At 39.7% G+C, this 17,547-nt stretch overlaps 1 long non-coding RNA gene across 1 annotated transcript in view; it reads left to right on the forward strand.

The window, feature by feature from the left end:
- The first annotated feature begins 125 nt into the window (after window positions 1-125).
- LOC135111322 (uncharacterized) overlaps window positions 126-17,547 on the forward strand; it is a 99,320-nt gene continuing 81,898 nt past the window's right edge. The window contains exon 1 of the long non-coding RNA XR_010273699.1: window positions 126-1,441. This is a non-coding gene — a long non-coding RNA (uncharacterized LOC135111322). The remainder of the gene's footprint in view (window positions 1,442-17,547) is intronic.

The raw sequence follows: 17,547 nt of genomic DNA on the forward strand, positions 1-17,547 counted from the left end.
TATATATATATATATATATTATGACTGTATTGCTCAACTGGTTATTATGATTATTAATTATCCACTTGTGTTATTTTATACCTTAAAAAAAGAAGTAGACTCTAGACTATAGAACTCCCTGCCTGGTTTAGTATATCCTCCTTCCCATGACTTAACTCTTTTAAAAGAGGTTTCAAGACACCTGTTCTCTAGTTTTGGATGATCCTTTTGACCTTTCTTTTGGGATTGCATCAGTGGGACTTTTCTTTTTGGTCTTTTCGTTGTCCTTGGCCAGTGACTGTCTTAAAGAAAAAAAAAAAACGTATTTTATTGAGGCGACTGCAAAAGAGCGAACGTGTTTTATTGTACCAAGCATGTAATAAGTTTATAGCTACGTGTAATTACCATGTTGAAATTGGCTTGTGGAGATAGCGATGTTGTGTGTGTGTGTGTGTGTGTGTGTGTGTGTGTGTGTGTGTGTGAGGGACGGAGAATGAGGTGAAAAGCAGCACGTGGTGGTCGTGCTCGGTGTCCTATGATGGCGAGGAGTGAGGAGGACGCATGCGGCTGATGGTGAGGTCGAGCGCGGTGCGGGTCGGCTTAGCACGTGGCCAGTGGGGCTGGAGACAGGCTGTCGTGCGGAGACTCAGCCAAGGGCGGAAGAGACACGCTCTTGGCTTCCCGATGCTCGCCGCCGTGAGCTTCGAGCTTGCCATCAACAAAGCTCTTTCCTTTCAATCCTGGCCAAGTGTCTTTTTGACGAGAAGCCGTGAGCTGCGATGGACGCTCGTACCGTGAGGGTTACTCGCATCTGACACGTGAAGAGCCCTTGCACGCCTCCTCCACACACCTTTTTGTGTGGTGTAAGAGCTTGTGAGAAGCGGCGTTGAAGTAGTATTGGACGAGACGAAACAAATTAGTTTATGCTAGATCCAATTAGTTTTTCTTAACACGAAAGCAACGAAAAACGCTTTTGTAATTTAATGTTAATGGTGACAAAGCTCAGAAAACCGATTCTTATGAATCTCTGTTATGTTGATTGATGATACATGATATTTTGGTGCTATTTCTTTGACTTGCATCCTATTCTAGTTCTTACTGTTTGACAAAAAAATCAAGTGCTAAAAAATATTTTGCCTAAATTGGTGAGGAAACTAAAAACTAAAAAATAAAATAAAATAAATAAATAAAAATTGAAATAACTGAAAACGACAATGAATTTTAGTGAAGAGTCTTTTGGACGACAGCGAACTGATGTTTGTCCTTAATTGTGGATGTGCAGGAAGGGAGAACTAACCATATCTTGCATGGCAGGGAGATGAAGACACCGTATCTGGCCCCATGCTGCCCTTGCTCCTTTTCGCGACCCTGGTGCTCCTCCAGGGTCACGCCGCTATTCACCAAGTGACCCCGAGCTACGCTTCAAAGGCCACTCCTGCTGCCTTTTTGCCTGGACACACGCGTGAGTGTTACCTATGCAGAGGGATTGTGTTATCTGTATAAAGCGTGATAATGACTGCTCTATCTGCGTCATGCATGGTGGTGGCTCTTACTGTGTTGCGTGTGGCATGGTAGTGACTGTGTTACTGTGTTGCTTGTAGGATGTATGGAAATGACTTACTGTGTTACTTGTGTGAAACATGACCGTGACTGTTACTGTGTTACGTGTGTGTAGGTGACTTCGTGTGTTACTTGTGTGGTGCATGGAAATAACTCTTATTATTTGATCATTCTACTTGTCATTGCTCTCGGAACTGGCATTTAAGTGAGCCTTTTTTTTATTCAAATTTTTGTTGCCCTTGGCCAGTGGCCCTCTTACATAAAAAAAAAAAAGCGTGTTACCTGTGTGAGGGATAGGGGAAGGATGGTACTGCGCTAACTTGTGTGAAGTAAGGCGTAGCGGTGAATATATTGCAGGTGTAAACATGTCATTACGCCCAGCTTTAAACGTTTCTGCCCACACTCTTATACGTATACACAACAACACTCTCCTGCCCATTCACCCATGCACAGCCACGCACGCTCCTTCTCACACAACATGCAACCATATTGCAACGTAATGCAACAAACACACACACACACACACACACACACACACACACACACACACACACTTATGAGAGAAATGTGTATGTGTGCGCGTGTGTGCGCATGTGACAATTATAAAACTACATACATTATGATGCCTGACATGTAAGAGTGGTACTTAGGCTGCCTTATAGTCATAGGCTCATAACCTGCTAATCCCCAACGTCATTTCCATGGTTATGAGACTGTTTAAAACTTGAATTGGTTACAGGGAAATTCGGAAGCAAAATAGCGACACGAGACAAAAGTATCTGCTAAAGTGTTGATCTCAGACTGCAGTTTAGTGCATCGGACAGGGTTAGATTCAGCCTTCACTGATGCCACCAGGCGTGATCTCTTGCTCTACAATGCATCATGTACATAAAGTTACACACATTTTATGCTATGAACAAAAAAAAAAAAAAAAAAAAAATTAAATATCACATCGAGAGAGTAATAATTCAGAGTTCATTTAGAAGTCATATGAGGTTATGAATAACGTAACATATGAAGTAAAGTTACAATGGTGTTACGTACGTTTTTTTTTTTTTTAGTCTTAAGTTATAGTTCACGAGATATTTGGTAGTGTCGGTTAATGGTTACCTAACTGTATTCTACGCGCCTTGTTATGGTGTCTTGTTATGGTGATTTACGTATTATGGTGCATTCTTATGGGGCCTTGTTATTGTGTCTTTTTATGGTGCCTTGTTATGGAGCCTTACCATTGTGTCGTCTCGTGGTGCCTTGTTATGGGGCCTTGTTATGGTGCCTTGTTATTGTGTCTTCTTATGGTCCCTTGTTATCGTGTCTTCTTACGGTGCCTTGGTATGGTGCCATATCATGATGTTTTATTATGATACAGTAAAAATTTGCCGTACTGTTATTCTTTCTCAGTGACGCTAAATACCCGAGCCTGTGTGCGTGCATGCGTAAATGTATTTATGCTTTCCACTACAGCAGTGTTGGGAAGTGTGGCCTGTAGTTTGCGTAAAGTTGTGTACCGCAGGTGTGATTAATAGCTGTCAGTCAATGATTTTTATTTATTTGTTTATTTTATTTTATTTATTTTTAATGAAGTACTAGATAAATGTTTGGCATTGAAGTGGCTGTGACAAAAAGATTATGTAGACTTGGAAAGGCGTCAGTATTGTTAAAGGGGGTCTTGAAATCATTTAAATGAATACCTAGCACTTAAAAATTGAAAACTTAATGAAACTGCTAAAGCTTATCTTTTCTGTGTAGCTATTTTCTCTTGAAGATTGGTTTGTATTGCCAGATTTTATTCTTGAAACGTGCGGAATGGAACGTGTGTGTGTGTGTGTGTGTGTGTGTGTGTGTGTGTGTGTGTGTGTGTGTGTGTGTGTAGTAGTAGTGTTTTTTTTTTATTATTATTATATGGGTACCATTCAAGTGTTCAGTTTTACGTAGCGCAGGTTTTTGTTCAGTCCATTGTGTTAGTAAAAAGTCTCGATGCAGGATCGCGTCTGACACGGCAAAGAAGTAATAAAGGAAAAGTAAAAAAAGAAAGAGGATACATGTCGAAATTTGTTAAGGCAGTCAACATTCCATGTAGTTTTTGCTTGAACAAGAACGCAACAGCAAATTGTGAAGGGCTGCGAAAAAGTGTTGCAACAGCCTGTCGCAGCTTCACTCGTGCTCACCGCACCATTCAGAGAGAGAGAGAGAGAGAGAGAGAGAGAGAGAGAGAGAGAGAGAGAGAGAGAGACGGCAACGTGTAACGATTCGGAAAATCTCTAGAGGAAAATCTCACTTTAGAGCATCGAGTCAGTATTCTCGCAGGATTAGAGTACAAGTCTGATCGGTGCCCAAACATTGTTCCGTGCGTACCGGGACGGAAAAACGAAAATATATTGTTTCTCGGCCGGTGGATTGCGTGAACGTCATGTTGAGGCTCTCGTAATCACCAACAGCAGTGGCCGGTGATGGTGGTAGGTCAGAGGCAGTGTTGGGAACCATTATGACATCCATTGGTGCCGCCGAACGTCACCGCTCCCCTCATTTTGAAACGTTTTGGACTCTCATAAGGACTAGTCTCAAGGGCTGTTAAAATACTTACTCGTATTTTCGTGCGTCTTTTTCCCCGTTTATGATGCGGAATCTTTATTAAACTACCACTAAAACCTTGAAAATGCCGTTAAAATTCCTTATGACTACGAATAACTGATATAACAAATCGATTGAGGACGCGGAAAGGTTTGAGAACTGGATTCCGCATCACCACAGCAGAAAACAGAGAAAGATGCGCTGGTAGAGATCCTTGGTGAAGAAGGCTCCTAAGTATGTAATAAGTTACTTAGCCTCTCGGTGACACAATCGGCGACTTGGTAGAACCGCTTGCCACCAAATGTCTCACACAGCACTGAGCCATGGCGCGGAAAACACGTCTTGTATTGCCTTTCTTTCTTTCATTCAAGTGAGAAACTCTGAGTAAAAAAAATCAACAAGTTTCATAATCATAAGAAAAAAAAAAAATAATAGTAATACGATAAAACATTCCTCAGATAATATTAGTCCCTGGGAACAAGGCCAGAATTTTCAGTCTTGTATCCATTTTCTGCCGATTAAAATTAACCGAGAAATAGCGACAAAACGTTTGAGAATACAGTCCTGCGTCTGACGATGATTGTGATAGAGGGACCTTCAATTTTCACCAGATATTCAGGAAAGATATTAACGTTTGTGCGTATGCGTGAGTGTTTAGATAGATAGGTGGATAGATAGACAGAGCGATTGAGCAAGAGAGAGAGAGAGAGAGAGAGAGAGAGAGAGAGAGAGAGAGAGAGAATCACGTGTGGCGCCTACCAACTGTAGTAGCCTCACCATGATGGCTGGAGGAGGGTAGAGAGCAGCTGTGTTAGTAATATCATTTAGTGGATCACCGGCTGGGGCGTGCGAGGGGCGGGCTGGTGCAAGGATGAGAGAGAGAGAGAGAGAGAGAGAGAGAGAGAGAGAGAGAGAGAGAGAGAGAGAGAGAGAGAGAGAGAGAGAGAGAGAGCCAGGTCTCTAATTCTCCCTTTCTCCACACTCGTTGACTGTGTTAAGAGAGACTCATCTCTTTGCTCTGAATGGCGAATGTGGTAACGTAAGGGAGGGGAAAGAGAGATGAGGAGCAGGAGAAGGAGGAGAAGCAAGAGGGGAGGGAACAAGAGGGGAGGAAGGGAAAGGAAAGGAAGGTAAGGCGAAGGCGGAGATGAAAGGAGAAGAAACAAAGATGAGGAAGGGGTTGGCGGGAAGATCAAGGAGGAACGGATGAAGCAGAACTGTAACGAAGAGAGAACCAATTGAATCAAAGGTGGTCTTAAGGGACAAGAGAGAGACAGAGAGAGAGAGAGAGATAGAGAGAGAGAGAGAGAGAGAGAGAGAGAGAGAGAGAGAGAGAGAGAGAGAGAGAGAGAGAGAGTTGGAGTGGTTTATTCTTATCAGACTATCACTAGAATCATGAACACACACTTGAAAATCCGAACAACGTCCACTGCAGCAGGTTAAAAGTAGTGATAATCTAGATAAGGCGCTGAAACGTTTAAGGACCCTGTCCCCGGAATATTCCACTTTGCTGTGCCAGAGGTGCTCAAAAAACACACCAAGAGAAGAAAGACAAACACGTGAACAGTGCCAGAGTTACGATGGAGCCACGATCCTTAACACCTTTGAGCGCTGAAAGAAAAACAAAGAAAAAAAAAATAGATGTGCTGAATACATAGCGAACCTTTTCCAAAATAATGAACACTCTAGTCCGCGTGGGAGGAGAGATTTGAAAAGAATGCATGTCCGGGGAGGAGTGGTGCTTGGGGAGAGTGTGAGGACGAGGGAGAAGAGTAAAATATTAGTTTGTGTTTATTTAATTACTACGGCGATTGAGAGAAAAGAAAAATTCATCGAAGACAATTTGTACCACTCCAGGGATTTCCTTTTGATTCAGCGTTGACACACACACACACACACACACACACACACACACACACAGAGAGAGAGAGAGAGAGAGAGAGAGAGAGAGAGAGAGAGAGAGAGAGAGAGAGAGAGAGAGAGAGAGAGAGAGAGAGAGAGAGAGAGAGAGAGAGAGAGAGAGAGAGAGAGAGAGAGAGAGAGAGAGTTAATTGCATGTGTATGTAAAACTATTAGCTGGAGTGGTATTTTTGAAGCTTTGGAAAGCTAGAGGCGAACACAGAGTGAGAGAGAGAGAGAGAGAGAGAGAGAGAGAGAGAGAGAGAGAGAGAGAGAGAGAGAGAGAGAGAGAGAGAGAGAGAGAGAGAGACCAGCCAGCCAGCCAGCTAGACAGACAGACAGACATAGACAGCAACACTGCCACAAGTGAAGGGCGTGCGGGGCTTCATTTAGCAGGCTTCCATTTAATCAACATCACGAGGACGTGTCTTTGGGTTTAATCTGGTGGCTTAAGGGACGAGCACGACTACCTGCACGCCTCGTCCCTCGCTAAGGAGAAGAGAGGAGTGCACGCAGCCATGGTAGGCGCGGCGGCCTTCTCTCACGGCGACCTGAAAGCGGTGATGGAAATACATAGTTATATATACTTTATGCACACGACCACGTGGACGCATATAGCCATGTGGGTGCTCCTCGCCCATTCACATCACCTGATTTCCTAGGTGTGTCGGTCCCCTGGGGAAACACCTGGACTCACACCTTTTACCAATTATCACCTCAACGCATCCTGTATTCTATATATAGAATAAATGGTGAACTACAAGATGTGATACCTTCACCCCGTATCTCCATCCTGTAGGAAGCAAGATGGGAGGACAACGTACCGCACACGGTACACATAAGAAGCACCAGCGGCAGCACGGTACAGGGTACAGAAGGAAAGGAAGTAAAGGAGGAGAGAGGGGAGAAAGGCAAGAGGACAAGAATGGAAGGAGGAAGGAAGGGTTTATGGAGGCGTACTTGCATTCCTGGACTGTAGGGAGAAGCGTCCTGCCGTGTCTGGAAAGTCAAGCAGTTGACCACTGCAAGACAACAACACTGATATTTTATCCCATTCTGTTTCTCTGTTTGTAAGTGTGTATGTGTTGATGACCGTGAAGGAGGGGTAACGACGTGTGTGTGTGTGTGTGTGTGTGTGTGTGTGTGTGTGTGTGTGTGTGTGTGTGTGTGTGTGTGTGTGTGTGTGTGTGTGTGTGTCAGTGTGTGTGACAAAGGTCATATAAAATGGTTCTCAAATAGAGTGGCCGATGACTAGAATAGACTCAGTAATCAGATTATTAGTGCCGTGTCAAATAGGGAGGTTTTAAAAGTAGACTTCAGTAATTCATGATAAGGATGGTAGGTGGATATATGCAAGTGTGCAGGTTTCATACATGGATTGCCGCGTTTAAGGCCACTGGTTCCTTGCAGCTTCCTTTATGGTCTAATATTCTAGTATGTATGTTCTCACCGAATTGTATTTTAACAGGATTGAGTCAATCTTGTAATGTCTCGTGTTTCAGAATAAATTTGTAATGTTATGAATGTTCCTTGCACACACAACTTTGTCGGTAAGTGCATTCTATTGGCTGATTGCTCTGTCAGGAAAGCTATATTTCCTCACAGCTTTCTTCGCTCTTTTTTTCTTTTTTCTCTTTCTTACTGTTCCCTCGTAGTGTTCATTGCTGTGGTATTAAAAATCGGTGATTTGTATATTTTCTTTTCTATCTACATATTTGTACGCTATGATCATGTCACCTCGTTTTAGTCACTCCTCTAGTATTGGGAGCTGCAGTTTTGTCAAGCCTTGTGTGTGTGTGTGTGTGTGTGTGTGTGTGTGTGTCTGGGGCGCATGCAACAGACACGCAAGGTCTATGGTGTGTGGTGACGAGGGCCATTATTGCAGCTGCATTCATTCCTCACGTCACCAGATTAATTGCAAGAAATTTAGCATTTTTTGTACAGGTACGGGCCTTTGTTAAAAAAAAAGTGAAAAATTTTCAGTTAGAAAATTTCTTCGGGTAATTGGAGTATGTTCCTCAATTAAAGAAGAATCATTATATATATATATATATATATATATATATATATATATATATATATATATATATATATATATATATATATATATATATATATATATATATATATATATATATATATATATATATATATATATATATATATATATATATATATATATATATATATATATATATATATATATATATATATATATATATATATATATATATATATATATATATATATATATATATATATATATATATATATATATATATATATATATATATAGGTATGTGAAATATTCCTTTGACTTCTTAGGAGTGGTGCGTAACCATATTTCACATTTATAAAAATAAATAAATAAATAAGACACTAAAAACACACTTTTCATTGAGACATACTTTTATATTAAAATTCTTCTATTAGTTTTCATGATTTATGCATTTGTGACCTTAGAGGAAAATATCCCCATTACCAGATGAAAATTTTTAAATTGAAAATTTTTAACTTTAACCTATTAAAAAAATGCAATTAAAAATTTTCCTCTAAGATTATAGATGCATAGATCATGAAAAGTATAAAATGTATATATCAATAAAAAAAAAAAAAATTTGTGTGTCTTAATTTTTGTATAAATGTGAAATGTGGTTACACACCGCTCCTAAGAAGTTAAGGGAATATTTCAAATATGTACAATGCTTCCTCTTTAAGTAAGGATTATATCCAGTTACCAGAAGAAAACTCTTAAATTGAAAAATTTACAACTTTTTTTTTTTTTTTTTTTTTTTTTTTAACAAAGGTACACACACAAAAAAAAGCAATAAAAAATTTTCCTCTAAGATTACAGATGCATAAATCATGAAATGTGATAGAAGAATATTAATATAAAAAGTATGTATCAGTCAGTGTCTTTTTAGTGTGTTATTTTTATTTATTTATTTATTTTCTTTTACGAGTGAAATATGATTACACACAAGTAAAAAGTAAAAAAAATATTATACACATGTACAATGGTTCTTCTTTAAGTAAGGAACACATCCGAATTACCAGAAGAAAATCTTTGAACTGAAAATTTTGAGCTTTTTAGCAAAGATACAAAAAATAATATTCTTCTTTTACTTTTCATGATTTGTGCATCTGTAATGTCAGAAGAAAATTTTTAATTGCAAATCTTTTTCATTTTTTATTTACAGGTACGGACATTCGTTAAAAAGTGAAAAAATCATTTTAAGAATTTTCCTCTTGTAATTGGTATATGTTCTTTATCTAAAGAAGAACCATTATACATATGTAAAATATTCTTTTGACTTTCTAAAAGTGGTGTATAACCATATTTCACTTAAAAAAATCAAGACACTAAAAACTCACTTTTTGATTGATATACACTTTTTATATTAATATTATTCTCTTACTTTTCATGATTTATGTATCGGTAATCTTAGAGAAAAGTTTTTAAATCCACAAGGCTGATCCGGCCATTTCTACAGCTTGGGAGTGAGAGATGGAGGACAGCGAGATGAATGGCTCCGGTGTATGAACCTGAGTTACTGCTCACTGGCGATTATACTTACCAGTTGTGCGTTTAAGGGCGACTGGCTGCCCGAGTGACGGCGGGACGCGAGGGTGGCAGGAATGATGAGGGGGAAAATGGGAAAGGAATGGTACGAGTATGCTAGCCGTTTTTTTGCCTTTCTTTTGTTTTCCTTGACTTTTATTCTTACATAACCCATCTTTTGAAGCTCCCTGCATCAATCACACTCACTCTCTGAAACACTCAAACAAAATTCTCTCTCTCTCTCTCTCTCTCTCTCTCTCTCTCTCTCTCTCTCTCTCTCTCTCTCTCTCTCTCTCTCTCTCCGGCAGTCCTAACGAATACATTGTCACGAAGTGAAGTGTTTTGTCCAATACTGATGTGGCGTGAAAGGCGACGCTGGTGCTGGTCCTGGCGGAGAGTTGCACACACCAGTATATGACGGAGGCGATGCTTTGTAAGGAGAGAGAGAGAGAGAGAGAGAGAGAGAGAGAGAGAGAGAGAGAGAGAGAGAGAGAGAGAGAGAGAGAGAGAGAGAGAGAGAGAGAGAGAAGGTAACGCATACATTTATTTATTTATCTGATATACAATACGTACGCATTCATTGGATACACAACAATGGAGGTACAAAACAAGAGGAGCGATAAAAGACTGAACAATGCCTTCACGTGGATGGACAGGCGTACATACTCGTCTTTTGCTCGAGTTCTCACTACTTTTTTTTTTTTTTCAGACTTTGTGCTTTCATCCTTTGTGCATATTATTTATTTTTCTTATGACGATATATGTATTTTTTTCTCCTCCTTGTTCTTTTATTTTTTTCTTCGTGTGTTTTTTGAATATTTCTTTCTATTTTCGTTTATCTTTTGATATAAATTGTTTTTTTTTCTTTCAGAATCTATTTTGAATTCCAATAAATTGTTTGAAAAATATTTTTATGAATTTTTCCCTTTCATACTGCTTTTTGTTTAATTGAGATTCTCTTTAATATTAACCTTTATTCTATTATGACTTTTTTATCATATATGTTTTATTTATTTCTGCGTGATTTTCCATTTTTATTTTCATTTTGGTGTTCGCTTTCATCTCATATATCAATGAGGTAATTTATTCTATTTTATTTTTCATCTGTATTCCATTATGAACCGAACTTTTCCTTTCCCTTTAAACCAACAAACAGCACTAACTGAATCAACAGCACCAGGAGATTCATTCATTCATAAACATCTCGAACACGAATATTTATATATACAAGCACACCATCGTCTCCCCCATCCTCCCACTTCCAGCATAGTCAAAGAAAGAACAGGTCTCCATGCACATCCATTTTATCAGCTGCGCATACCTTATCAAATTTACTTGATTTTATTTTATCTATCTATTTATTTATTTTTTCCGCTGCGGTAGATCAGTACTTGCTTTGACCTTATGTTTCAGTTCTAAGAGCATGAGAACACAAGAAAATAAGGGAAGCTGAAGAAAACGCTAGGCCTACACGTGACAATCTCTATATGAAACACACCTACCTATTTCCACCTGTTATCCTCTTCCAGAAATTTGTCTAATCTTTTTTAAAACCTCCCTAATGATTCAGCAGTAAAAACCTGATTACTCAGTCTATTGCATTCATCTACTATATTTGAGAACCAGTTCATTCCTATTTTTTTTTTTTTAATTTGAGTTTTTCAGGCTTGAATCCATTATTTTATTTATTATTATCTGTCTCGTTTACACACGTCAGTCACCTTGTTAGTAGTTTTGTTACCTCTGATCCAATATTCCCGAAACACCACCTCTTATCGGCTGCCTGTCTCCCTCTCAAGCTTCATTCCTTCTGTTTGAGATCATTATGAACTTATTTTTCTTGTTATTTCATTATATCTTATGATTTTCTTCCTGATTCTTACCATATTTTTGATAGAGACCCGTTTGCATTTATTTTACTGTTATATTTATAATTATCTTTCTTTATTTTTGCCATATTTCTGTTTGACTCTTTATGCATTTATTTTGGTTTTGCTTTGGTATTCTTCCTATTTCTGTCACCTGTCCAGAACATTCAAACATTCACCTAATCGTTTCCTTCTAGCAATCTACATACTACATAGGGCATAATTAACACAATCGTTAGTGCACCTCCTTAAACATCCCCATCTTTGTTTAGTCTTCTGTCCGCTGTCTCGCCTCTGTCTCCATTGCGCTCGCTGCCTCACTGTCTGCACACTAAAATATTGTAATTGAAATTCACCCCTTCTGCCCTCGCTCCAGTGTTACATTATTCATGACTCTCTCAGCACCACTTGAACCTCTGCCTTTGGTACATAAGTTTACTCTTTGCCACATCTATGAGTAAACACTCTGTCAAAACACCTTTACAAATTCCGAGGGTAAATGTTGTAGTTTTTCTTATTTTTTCATTTGTTGTGTCCCCCGTAGACAATAACGGACTCTCCTCCCGTTTTCTCTTTATATCATGCTTCATATCTGGCCCCTGACCAATAACCCGTAACTTTTAGCCGCTCACCACTTCACCCCACGAAAAGATTAAAAATGTTATGGAGACATCACTCGTCATACAACACTGGCGCGGAACAATATTAGTGGATAAACTGTCTATCCGTCCCCCTTCCCCTTTATCTGTCTTGCTTTCACTCATGTTTTATAAGACCGTATTCCCAAACATTTCCTCGTCCAATCCTTACATTAAATTTAACAGCCTCTAGTGGAAGTTATTTAAGATTTTCAAGGGTGTTTTTTACAATTTTAGTTATAATGTAAAGAGGATTCTGTATTATCATTAGGAAGATACTCAAAATTGCATGGCTGATTATCTCTGTCGCCTTTGGAAATAGTTTTAATGAGAGAGAGAAGCGTTTAAGAATGTGAGCCACGTAATTACTGCATTACGTAATGTGTTTACTGTCTTCCTGCCGCTCATACCAGATGTTCTCCCATTTCGTGAATTTGCAGCTGCTTCTGCAACGTAACTAATTTACTTGTCAAATACTTTCTGGAAATTTTCACACAAGCTTCAAATCTATATATTTTTTTCTTTTCTCGAACCCAAAGTGTTTGTATATTCTCTCCCTCTCCTCCTCTCATCAACTGGTCTGTTTTTCCTACAAACATTCCCCTTCATTTCACGTAACTTTCCTTAAAACTTTCCTCACAACCTTCCTACCTCTCTTTGCTCTGTAAGCAGCTTTTGTGTGTCTGCTTTCTGCTTTATTATTTTGATCAACTGATGTACTCATGCATTCCACTTCTCGTATACCGTCTTTTGTATTTCAACTTTTGTCTTTATCATGGTACAGTCATTTTAACATTAGTAAAAGGGCTGGTCTAAAGGATGCCTCTTCTTTGACAGTCCAACCTTAACCACAAGTGCCAATACATGTGAACAGTGAGACTATGGGAGTGGACAAACCGTCTTAAATCAGGATTGAAGACAAAAAATCGACGGAGATATGTTTTTACGTAGTATTACATGATAAAGTGCTTCCTGGGTTTGGTATCAGTTGCAGTGTACTTAAGTTCTGATTAGTTTGGGAGTATAAAACAATGATTTCTTTCAAGTCAACCACGTCAAAGTTAGTTATTAAAGCGCGGACCGAGTCTTTAGTGTACCCAGTGGTGGATTTGGACCCAAGCCGTTCCAGAAGGGCTGAGCTTCAGTCTACCATCAAGTAGTTCAATATCATTCACGTGTCGTCCACATACTCCGCCTTCACCTTCAGCTTGGGTCAGGGGGAACACCAGCGAGGACCAGCAGGCCTTCAAGAACAGGACGAGCTGTGGCCAATATTAACATGCCTTCCTTTCTATCGTACACACACACACACACACACACACACACATACACAGAAAGGTAAGTAAGTAAAATAAAATAAAAAAGATAGATAAATGAATGAATTAATATGAATAGATGAATAAGAAAATGCAAATAAGTAAATAAAATATCAAATATAATAAAATAAATAAACAAATTTATTAATTAATAAATGAGAAAAAAATAATAAATACAAGAGTAGAATAAAAGAAAAAAAAAGGTAAATAAACAGCTGCACAAAATACCCTCATGAGTCCTAATCTCAAAAAACCTGAATAAATGAAAGAGCAAATTCGTGTTTCGTATTTCAAAGTCATGTAGGTAAAATAGTGAGTTTTGTCCATCCAGCACACTGCCTCTCCCCGAACTACTGGATAGTTCATTGGTGCGGTCATAATCCTTTCTGGCTCTCCTCTCCTGTAGATCAGATGTGTAGTTGAGCAGCTTTAACCCTTTCACTGCAACATGAAACAATTAGCAGCACCAGAAGCAATGCGTGAAGTCTTTTTAAGCATCTAAAAGAAAGTTAGCGATGAAAAAGAATACATTTTGCAGTTTCTTCCCAGTTCAGAGATTGGATGTGGCAGTAGAACAAGTAAAGATATCTCAGAGTTATTGGTAGCTAGGGAAAGGTGTACCAAGTGGCAGTCAAAGGCTTAAGTACACAGTGGACTTTACTTATGCTCTGTAACTCCGCCTTGCCCTCCATGAGACGCCGATGACAACAGCCCCGCGTATACATTGTGCTCAAGTATTCTCGCCATACAGTAAATCTTGTCCAACTACCAACATGTATTCCCTTAGGCGTGTGGAGGAAAATTCTCGATTCAGGCAAGCATTTTGAAACGTTTCAGGCCATAGAGATGATTACCTTGTTGAGATCTCATGGGTGCTATTTTTCACTATTGATGGGGCAGGATCCTTGTTAAGCCATCCGTTTCATCACGAAAACAAGCTTAAAATGCCACTAATTTTCACTAAAAAACGTGTTAGAAGCAGTTGAGATATGACACTGAAATGTTTGAGAATGTGTCGCTTTAAGACCGTATTTTGAAACGTTCTGTGTTCTCGTTAGGAGTATTTTTTTTTTTAAATGTCAGACACAATCAATTCGATTCTGATGAATGTTTAATTTTCTTCTCCACTGATGCTGCAGAATGCTTGTTAACTGTCAGTGGAATCTTGAAAACACCTTTACACACCAATAACCTTCACCGAAACTTGTTGAAAGTAGTCAAGATAAAACGCTGAAAACGTCTGAGAATGTTATCCTTGGCAGCAGCATCTCAATTACAACTCTTTATTTCCACCCTCCACCTTATCCTCAATGCTTCACTCACACGCGCCTCGTACATTCTCTCTTATGAGCCTCGTACATTCTCCTTTAATTCTTTACTACTCTTAGTACATTTTTCCTTAATTTTTTACTATCCTTCGTTCATTCTCCCTTAACTCTTTATTTCCACCCTTCACCTTATCCTCAATGCTTCACTCACATGCGCCTCGTAATGTACATTCTCCCTTAGCCCTCTTGTCGTATGTCGTATCCCATCTGTCGGAGAGCATCCTAATGTAAATCCTAGCAGCACACATACGGTTTCTACGCTGCAGTTCCACATCTGGCAGCCGGCCACACCTGTGCCAGCCACACCTGCTGCGGTCATATCAGCTTCGTGGAACTTGTCCTGGGTCATTCCTCCCCGTGAAGTCTTAATTAAACAAGATTTGCGAACCCTTTCCTTCCTGCACTGCACTTCACTACCACCACCACCGCCGCCGCCACCCACCTTCTCTATTTCATCGGGCAGTAGGGAAGGCGGTAGTTTTGTATTGGTTCGAGTATTGTTGTTCGGAGCTGTTATTGTGAAGGAAGCTTTATGCTGGGTGTCGAGGGGCGTGGGTCGAGAGAGAGAGAGAGAGAGAGAGAGAGAGAGAGAGAGAGAGAGAGAGAGACTTATTTCATCAACTCATAAGGGAATGTAATGTAAAGGTTTTTCTTTTTGTTTATTTTCTTTGACCTTGTTTTGTCTATTGAAATGCCAATACTGAGAGAGAGAGAGAGAGAGAGAGAGAGAGAGAGAGAGAGAGAGAGAGAGAGAGAGAGAGAGAGAGAGAGAGAGAGAGAGAGAGCAAATCGACGTGGCCCAGCTTTCATTCGGTCATACACAATTGTTATATTACTTTGTTTATTGCACTGCACACACACACACACACACACACACACACACACACACACACACACACACACACAGACAAAGGAAACACAAGAGAAGAGCAAAAAGTAGCAGACCTGTTGGCACTTTATTCCTTTACGTGGTTGTTTGTGATGAGGTACACTATTTCATTTTAAAGAGTCAGATAGTAAAGACGAAGGCTCATCACCACTCAATCCCTGGGAAATGAAAGTACAATATCAGACACAGTGCTAGACGTGCCTTTATTGTTCTTCCATCGAGCCTAGCACTGGAATTTCGCCATTTGAAAACACGTGACTGACTGACTGATGCATTTCTGTCTGTTTTGAAGCGCGTGACAGACTGACTCTATATTCTTACCCGAACTTTGATTTACACTGAAGGCACAGGGTTATACATGTACAGATAGTTAGGTATCATGAATAACATTGTATTCTTATCCGTGCCTTTATTTACACACAAGCTATACATGTACAAATACTCAGCATCATGTAAATAACTAAATATTACTAAACATTCTCATTTGAACCTTTATTTACACACAAGGCATTACATTATACGTGTCAGGCATCACATAAATAACTAAAGGCTGTGGTCGGAATACAAAGTCAATTCACCGCACGTTAAAACATAGAGCGTGAATACTTGAGCCAATCAGCAGGTGAGAGGATCGCCTAGTGACAGTGCTGATATGTTTGCTTGTTCCCAGGCGGCGAAATTCCTATGCCTGAGTCGACGTGATGGAGTAAATATATACAGCAGGTACATTTGTTTCAGGCCTTCATTTGCGCTCACATCAATTGTATCAATGACGGCCGCCTCTCTTCACATTCCACACAAATCAACTCCACCACGAACATTCTCTCCTCATGAAAAATTAACTTATTATATACCTAAGCCACCCAAACCTAATTTGCCATGAGAGGAATTGTTTTAAGGGGAATTTTTGTTTTCGTTATATGTAGTACGTGAGGAAAGTTTAGTTAAGAGCTCAAGGGTATGCAGTCCATGAATGACAACAGGTCGCCCGTCACCCTCTGCCACCTTCCGTCTCATCTCATCTCCCTCCCTTCACACGTTGACTTGCTCTTACCTCGCGCCTCCCCTCTACTCTCTATCTTTGTTGTCTTTGTTAGCTGCTCCTTCCTCTCTCTGCTTAAATACTTGTAGTTTGTCCAAGCACATGTGAAATCATCATCATCATCATCATCATCATCATCATCATCATCATCTTCTTATTGTTCTTGTTCTTGTTTTTCTTGTTCTTCTTCTTGCTTACTTTCCCTCTTCTTCAAGCCACTCTCTCTCTCTTCTTCCTTTATTTTCCTCCTCATTGTCTTATTGCTTAATTACACACTCCTTTGCCTTGCTCTTGTTCATTTAATCATCATCTTGTTCTCCTCTTTCCGCTTCTTGCTCTCGTGTTTTCTCTTTTTCTCCTTCATTCCCTCGTCCAATTTACTCCTCTCTCTCTCTCTCTCTCTCTCTCTCTCTCTCTCTCTCTCTCTGGTCAGGATGGAGAGTCAAAGAACGTTCCCTAGAATTTTTCTCGAACGGAACAAAAAGCTATGAAGGATTAAGACGCTGATCCCCGCCACGCACTCCACGCCTTCCCACGCCACCCCACACCACGCCTCACCATCCTGCCATACTCCACACCCCGCCGCGCTCCGCCACGCCAGATGTGCACATGATTACCTCCTGCTCTGTGAGGGCCAACATTGATAAGCCTATCCACTTCCATCTCTATGACTGTGGTCTGCATCCTCAAAACGTCTTGATGTCCATCCTGAATATTTTTAAAAGACTCTTGAGGAAGTTGTTGGGGGGTTTTCGAGTGTTTTTCCATGATTCTAATGAAGGTTTTGCAAAGATTTTGTATTATTTATGTCGGGAAACACCGTTGAGCTCGAATAATGGACCCTGTTGTCTTTGAAAATAGTTGTGATGAGAGAGAGCAAAGCGTTTCGGAATAC

Source organism: Scylla paramamosain, chromosome 21, assembly GCF_035594125.1.
Source record: "Scylla paramamosain isolate STU-SP2022 chromosome 21, ASM3559412v1, whole genome shotgun sequence".
NCBI lineage: Eukaryota > Metazoa > Arthropoda > Malacostraca > Decapoda > Portunidae > Scylla > Scylla paramamosain.